At 60.8% G+C, this 6,565-nt stretch overlaps 1 protein-coding gene across 2 annotated transcripts in view; it reads right to left on the minus strand.

Moving 5' to 3' along the window:
- Positions 1–6,230, minus strand: part of KCNG2 (potassium voltage-gated channel modifier subfamily G member 2) — a 79,361-nt gene extending 73,131 nt beyond the window's left edge. For both annotated transcript variants that reach the window (XM_067698770.1, XM_067698769.1), the window contains exon 1: positions 5,481–6,230. The gene's annotated coding sequence lies outside the window, so the exon portion shown is untranslated. The remainder of the gene's footprint in view (positions 1–5,480) is intronic.
- Positions 6,231–6,565: the final 335 nt, after the last annotated feature.

Genomic DNA, 6,565 nt, shown 5'->3' on the forward strand with positions numbered 1-6,565 from the left:
CCACCCATGACGCCGCTGAGCAGAGCGGGCCCCTCTCCCTCCCAACGGCCTGTCCGCCTGCAGCTCTGCTCCGGTGAACGCACCGGGCACCCCCCTCCCCGGGGGCCAGGCGTGGGCTCAGATGCGTCGCGGCCCCCAGCCGGCTGGCAGGTGTTTGCCGGGAGTGACAGCCCCTCGGAAGCCTCTTACTTGCGAAGCCTCCGCCCCCCAGTTGTAGGTTTCTTGTTAAAACAACACGTCAGGATTCCAGGAGATGAAAAGCCACCTTGTTCGTCGTGCTCGTTGCCCCGCACACCTCTGCGTTTTCTTGAGACTCTAGAATTTTTCTACTTCCAATTTGGTGAGTATTCAAGAAGCCAACGATACATATTTCCTATCTTTCTTCATCTAAAATATGTCTTTGTTTTTTCTTTTGGTGGAAAAAAAAAATCAAGGAAATTTGTTCACAGTCAGAAGCGGTCATTCTCTTGAAGTAACTGTGAACTAGCTAAATTCTCCAGAAAGGGGCCTCACAACAGTACAGCACCACAATCAAACATCAGAGGCTGAGAAGCAAGACCGTTCCCTTCCCAAGACTAAGTAGCTAATCTACATAACGGGCATTAATTTTTAATGCGTTTTATTTCACTGAAGCGTTACACTCCATTGCATTAATTGCTATGATGTTACATAAAACATACGGATTTAACACTTGTCATGCACTTTTTCCCATGTTAATCTACACGCCTCCTCGACCCCCGGAAAGGAAGGGAACCCTCTTCCTGGCTGTTACCAGACCCGGTTGGGCCGCTGTTTGTTCAGGGAGACGATCTGAAATCAGCTTGGCCTGGAGGTCGGGGCCTCAGACAGCGCACGGGGACTCTGCCCCAGGGGCCGGCGGCGGCACCCTTGTGCGGGTGGGACTCCGGGACCAGGGAGTCCGGCAGGTGCCTGCTTAGCAAGGGGCGGGGCCTAAGCCAGCGCCCCGCCCCCCGGCCGGCGCGCCCCCCGACCCCCGGGCCGGCCCCACCCCAGTGGGCATCCCTGCGCTCTGCTGTGAGCCTGGCCGTTCGGCTGCCCGGCTACGCTGAACTCAGCGGGGAGATCCGGCTTTTAGACATACGTTCTGGGCAGGGCCTTTCCGTTATTTTGAACCCGTTTAACGTTGTGACCCAGAACACAGAGAACTGCACTCATAATAGGTGACATGCCGGTCTTTCCGTTTCACTCTGCTACAAAGACGCCAGTCAGAACCCACACACCAGCTTCCCACTGCCCCAGTGATGGGAATCACCTGGACTCCGGCTGAGGCTCCGAAGCCCAGGCCCCATGCCAACCCCCGGACAGAACCCAGGACGGAGGCAGGCACCCTCTGGGGATGGGAGGGGTGAGGGTGCATGTGGAGACCCCCGGCTGGGAGTGCACAGGCTCCAGGAAGCCTCGCCAGCGGGGGGCAGACCCTCCGTCCACACACACCCTCCCTGCGTCCTGTTGGGGCCGGGTGGCTGCAGGCCGGTGAGGGCTGAGTCAGGAACACGGAGATCACAGCCTTTCCCACCAGAAAAAGCTAATCCTTTACAAAAATAAATCTGCGTCTTCAAGCTAGAATTTAGTAAAAACCCAACATTCATATCAGCCTGAGGGTTTCTGAGGCTCTGCTGGGCCCCATAATCCTAGCCTCGCTTTTCATGTGCCCAACACTTCCCAAGTCTAATCTGAGGTTTAAACTCCATCGTTTAAATATCTGAGAAGGTTAAAAATATCCAGGAAGGTCATTAAATTCTGGGAACTGCAGCCCAGGGCTCTGGCTCTGCCACCACTGGAGCTTATCTGCTCCCTCCCCAGGAGGCTTGTCGAGGGAGGCGGGAGGCCGAGGGGGGCGGACAGAGCAGGTGTCGGGTGGGTGAGGCGGGGGCAGAGTGCCGTGGCCCAGCCGGAGCCCCTCGGGAGCGGCGAGGCGTCGGGGGCCCAGGGCGCCGTCTGCCCCTCGGTGTGCGGTCTGCTCTCGCTTCTTAGCTTCATTAATTTAAAAAACAACGTAATGTCTCCTGTACTATTTATACGTGACATTTCAGTTTGTCTTCTTTCTAAACAGACAATCAAATTAAAGTGTTGGGAGTTTCATTCTGCGTGAATGTATGCCCGGCTCTGTTTCACAGAAACGAGTTTTCCCCCGAAAGTCAGAGAGCTGGCATGGTTCAGTGCAGCCTTCTGGTCTGACACGGGAGGGATCAGGAAAGACAAAGCAGCAGCAGCTGAAAGGTTTGCCCTGCGGCTACGATCGAGGAGGCCCAGTACGCGTGTGTCCGGCCTCACAGCGACGCGCACCCGTGCCTGCTTGGGTGCGTTCATGGCACGGGGCACCGAGGAAACGTCTGTACCTGGCAGGTGCCCACAGGTGCCACGCCGAGTGGGGAGCAGGCCTCTGTCTCGTCTGCTTCGGCTGAGAAGCGCTGAAGCTCTCAGGAGAGCCACTGGGAGGTGACAGAGACACGGCTGTTTCTTTCTTTCTTTTTTTTTTAACATCTTTATTGGAGTATAATTGCTTTACAATGGTGTGTTAGTTGCTGCTGTATAACAAAGTGAATCAGCTATACGTATACATATGTCCCCATATCTCCTCCCTCTGGCGTCTCCCTCCCACCCTCCCTATCCCACCGCTCTAGGTGGTCACAAAGCACCGAGCTGATCTCCCTGTGCTATGCGGCTGCTTCCCACTAGCTATCTATTTTACGTTTGGTAGTGTTTATATGTCCATGCCACTCTCTCACTTTGTCACAGCTCACCCTTCCCCCTCCCCGTATCCTCAAGTCCATTCTCTAGTAGGTCTGTGTCTTTATTCACATCTTACCCCTAGGTTCTTCATGCCTTTTTTTTTCTTTTTAGATTCCATATATATGTGTTAGCATATGGTATTTGTTTTTCTCTTTCTGACTTACTTCACTCTGTATGACAGACTCTAGGTCCATCCATCTCACTACAAATAACTCAATTTCGTTTCTTTTTTATGGCTGAGTAATATTCCATTGTATGTATGACACGGCTGTTTCTTCAACGCCCAAGCAGACCCCCTTTCAGCTGTGACGTGCAGGCTAATCACCCACTGAAAGGCCGGCTGGGGCCAGAGCCTGAGCCCTGACCAGCTACGAGGGTGATGCTGCAGGTTCCAGGCCGTCGTGGGGCAGCGAGGGAGGGGTTGCCAGGGTGCTGGGGTGTGAGCGGCTCTCACCCGGCACCCTCCTCCACCTCGGCCTGGAGCTACCCGGTGACGCCCTCTTCAGTCTGACCCTGAGTGACCTCGCGGGCAGTGCGGGCTCCGCGCCTCAGTCCTAAAATGTCCCTGTTCCTCGGGAAATTGCCCATTAGGACATGGTGCTCAGATATTCAGACGCACGTGGCCATTCTTCCCGGACCCCCTGGGCCCTCACATCCGGCACCGCCTCATCTGCTCCCCTTCACTCCCACCCCTCGCATCCACGCTGCCGCAGAAGCTGAGAGGCTGCTCCCCACTCCAAACGCCCCTGAGCCCGCCCTGCCCTCCTGGTGCCCGGGGGGGAGAGCTGGGGTAGGAGCGGGGCTGCCCGTGCCCCTGGCTGTCAAATCCTCCAGGGACACGGAGCCCACCTGCTTTTGCCAGGGCAATATCCAACATGTTATCATTTCCTACCGACCCATGCGTTCCACACGACCTATTAATCATCGCACACACACCTGTAATTATGACAGTGCAGGTCCCAGCCACACCCTGGGTAGACTCTCTTAATTAAGCTCCAACAATGAATCAACCGGCACATATTTTCTGAGCATCTGGCGTGCGCAGGCCTCAGTGCCAGGCAAGAACTCGTGTCCCTCCTTTTCTCTCATGCCTATGAAAACATCCAATTGTTTCCTTAAATTATGGGAATCTCAAGGTATTAAAAAAAAACTTTTGCAAAGTGGAAATACACAAATTGTAAGATGAAAAGGATCAAGACACTTGGCATTGGCCTTGGAAGGGGTCTGGGAGTTTTCTCCTAACTTATCCCCAGTGAAGGTGCAGATATACTAGCGTTTCATTGGCAATACTGTGTAATCCTTAGCGTGTGTGTGGCTGGTAAGCAACGGGGATCCACAGCAAGGGGATTGCAGCCCCCAAATGAGCCACCACGCTCCCCCTGCGTTCAGTTTAAGGGAAGCCAGAATGAGTCCATCCATTGACTAACGGGGCATCATAGATGTGGTGAAGCCTCGGGAGGCCTGCTGTATACACCGCACCATCTAGAGATTAGGGGTGGGGGAAGGACGGCGCCCTCTTCTGCTTAAACTGCCTGGGTTGTGGGATCACCCTGGAGGTCGCCGCAGAGACGGAGGGTCTCTGTGCTCCCACCCCTGGTGGACAGGGAGACCTTGGGGGTTCTCCTAACTGACCCCCTCGGCAGCTGCCCCGGGGAACAAGGGGGCAAACCAGCTGCCACCGCCGCCTCCGCGAGGCCACCTCCCAGCGGGGTCACTGCCACTGGCTCCAAATCTTGGCCTTGAGTACAGGACTCAGGAAACTGGCATCTTTGCAGCCCAGCGAGAGGGAGGAGAAGGGGAGGCCCAGGCAGGGAATTCCAAAGGCCAAGTAGAGCCGGGCCAACCCAGCTCTGGGCTGGAGTTTCGGATGAGGTGACAAACCGTGACAAAAGGAGACACAGCCCACGATCAGAGCCCTGCCCAGAGAGTCGGAAATCAGAAACTGAGTCTGCTGGGACCAGCGGGCTGGGAGGGGGCTCCACCGGTCACCCGAAACCCCTGGAGAGCAAACCCGCGCGGGCGCAGGGACACGGCAGGGTCCCCAGGGACTCGGGAGCTTGGGGGAGCATTAGGGGCGCAGAGAGACCCCAGCTCGCCCTTCTGGACGTCCTTGTCATCCCTGCCGAAGCCCAGGACCCCCTGAGCACCCGCCCCCCTCGTTTCTGGAGCCACTATCCGGACCCCGGGCTGCTCTCTGAGCCCCCCAGCCCCGGCGCCCGATCTGGGCTCAGAGGGCGAATGTGGGAGCCCCCTGGGCTCGGCTCGGATGGGGAGGGCGCAGGGAGCGCTTGGGATCCTAGTTGGCAGAATTCGCAGACCCTCTCCTGGGTTCTGGTCCGCGCCCCGGCTCCGCGCCCGGGCCAGAGAAGGCAAGGCTGGGAGGGCGGCCGTGCGTGCGTGCGTGCGTCTGTGTGTGTGTGTGTGTGTGTGTGTGTGTGTGTGTGTGTCAGGCTACCCTAGCGCGCACCGCTGTGTATACGGGGCGACGTTCCCCTCTGCACAGCAGGGGCGGCAGGAAGGGGCGAGGAAAGGGCACCCGCGCGCCGGGGACTCGCCCACGTCCCGCGCCCTCTTCGCGGAGCCGGTTGCGCCCACAGCCAGCCAGGGAGGGTGCCTGGGAGATCCCTGGTCATCCCACTCTGGTGCCCCCACCCCGATCTCCGCTTAGGTCACCGCCCCGCTCCCGGTCGCGGACGCCGCTTTGTCCCACCCCTCCGTCCCCTCACCTGGGCTCCTGCAGATCCGACACAGACAGACGGGGCGGCAGCTGGAACCAGGCTCCGGCCAAGGCCGCCCAGACCTCCATGAAAGCGCACGAAGCTGGCGGAGCCCGCGCGCGCCTGCGGCCGGGCGCCGGCCCAGCGCGGGACTTGGAGCCTGACGGGGGGCCGGGGGCGGCGCCCAGCCCAGCCCCGCCCGCCGCTCCGGTGGCCGGGGGGTGGGGGAGGGGCGCTTAACTGTCCCTCCCGCAATCTCCTTGGCCCCAGCCCCCTGCGCAACCGAGTAGAGACCGCGCGCGCCGGACTGTCGCCGCTGTGGGACAGGTGCTTGCGCCCCCGTTGCCTTGGGCCCGCCCAGACGCTCGGGTGTAGACCCCCGCGCCCCTCCCGCCCCCGCCCCAGGATCTCACGGTGTAGACACCCTGTCCCCGCTACGGCCCCGGGAGACTCCAGCGTAGGTCTCTCTCCCCGCCGCGTCCGCCCCCCGTCTCCCCTCTGGCCTCGGGACCCCCCGGTGTAGGTCCTACTGCGTCTCCTGTCCCCGCTCCGGTCCGGAGCCCTCACTGCAGAAGCCCCGCGCCCTTCCGCCCCGCTCTGGCATCGGCACCCTCCAGTGTGGAAGCCTGCGCCCCCGGCCCCGTTCCGGCCCCGGGACCCTCCCCTGTGGGTCCCCGGCCCCACCGCGCGCGCAGCTTCACCTCGGGGCCCCCGACTCCGCGGGCTGCCGCTCGGCTCGCCGGGCCGGCGGCCTCCTCCAGGAGGAGCGCGGCGTCTCTGGAGCCCGCAGCCCGCGGAGTCCGGCACCGCCCCGCGCACCGCCCCCGGCCCGGCCCGGCCCCGGCGATCCGCCCGGCTGCTGTGGCGCGGCGCCCCCTCGCGCCCGGCCGCGGGTCCCTAGGGCGAGCGGACCCCTGGGCGCGGCGGTCCGTCCGGGAGCCCGGGGACGTGTCCACTCAGGGCGAACTCTCGGGGGCGCACGAGGCGCGGACCCCGATCTGCGCCCCGGGCCCACCGACGCAGGGGCGGCTCCAGAGGCGCAGAGACCCTCGCCCCCTCCATAACCACACGCGGAAGCGGCCCTTGCGGAAAAG

This window comes from Pseudorca crassidens, chromosome 12 (genome assembly GCF_039906515.1).
Source record: "Pseudorca crassidens isolate mPseCra1 chromosome 12, mPseCra1.hap1, whole genome shotgun sequence".
Lineage (NCBI taxonomy): Eukaryota > Metazoa > Chordata > Mammalia > Artiodactyla > Delphinidae > Pseudorca > Pseudorca crassidens.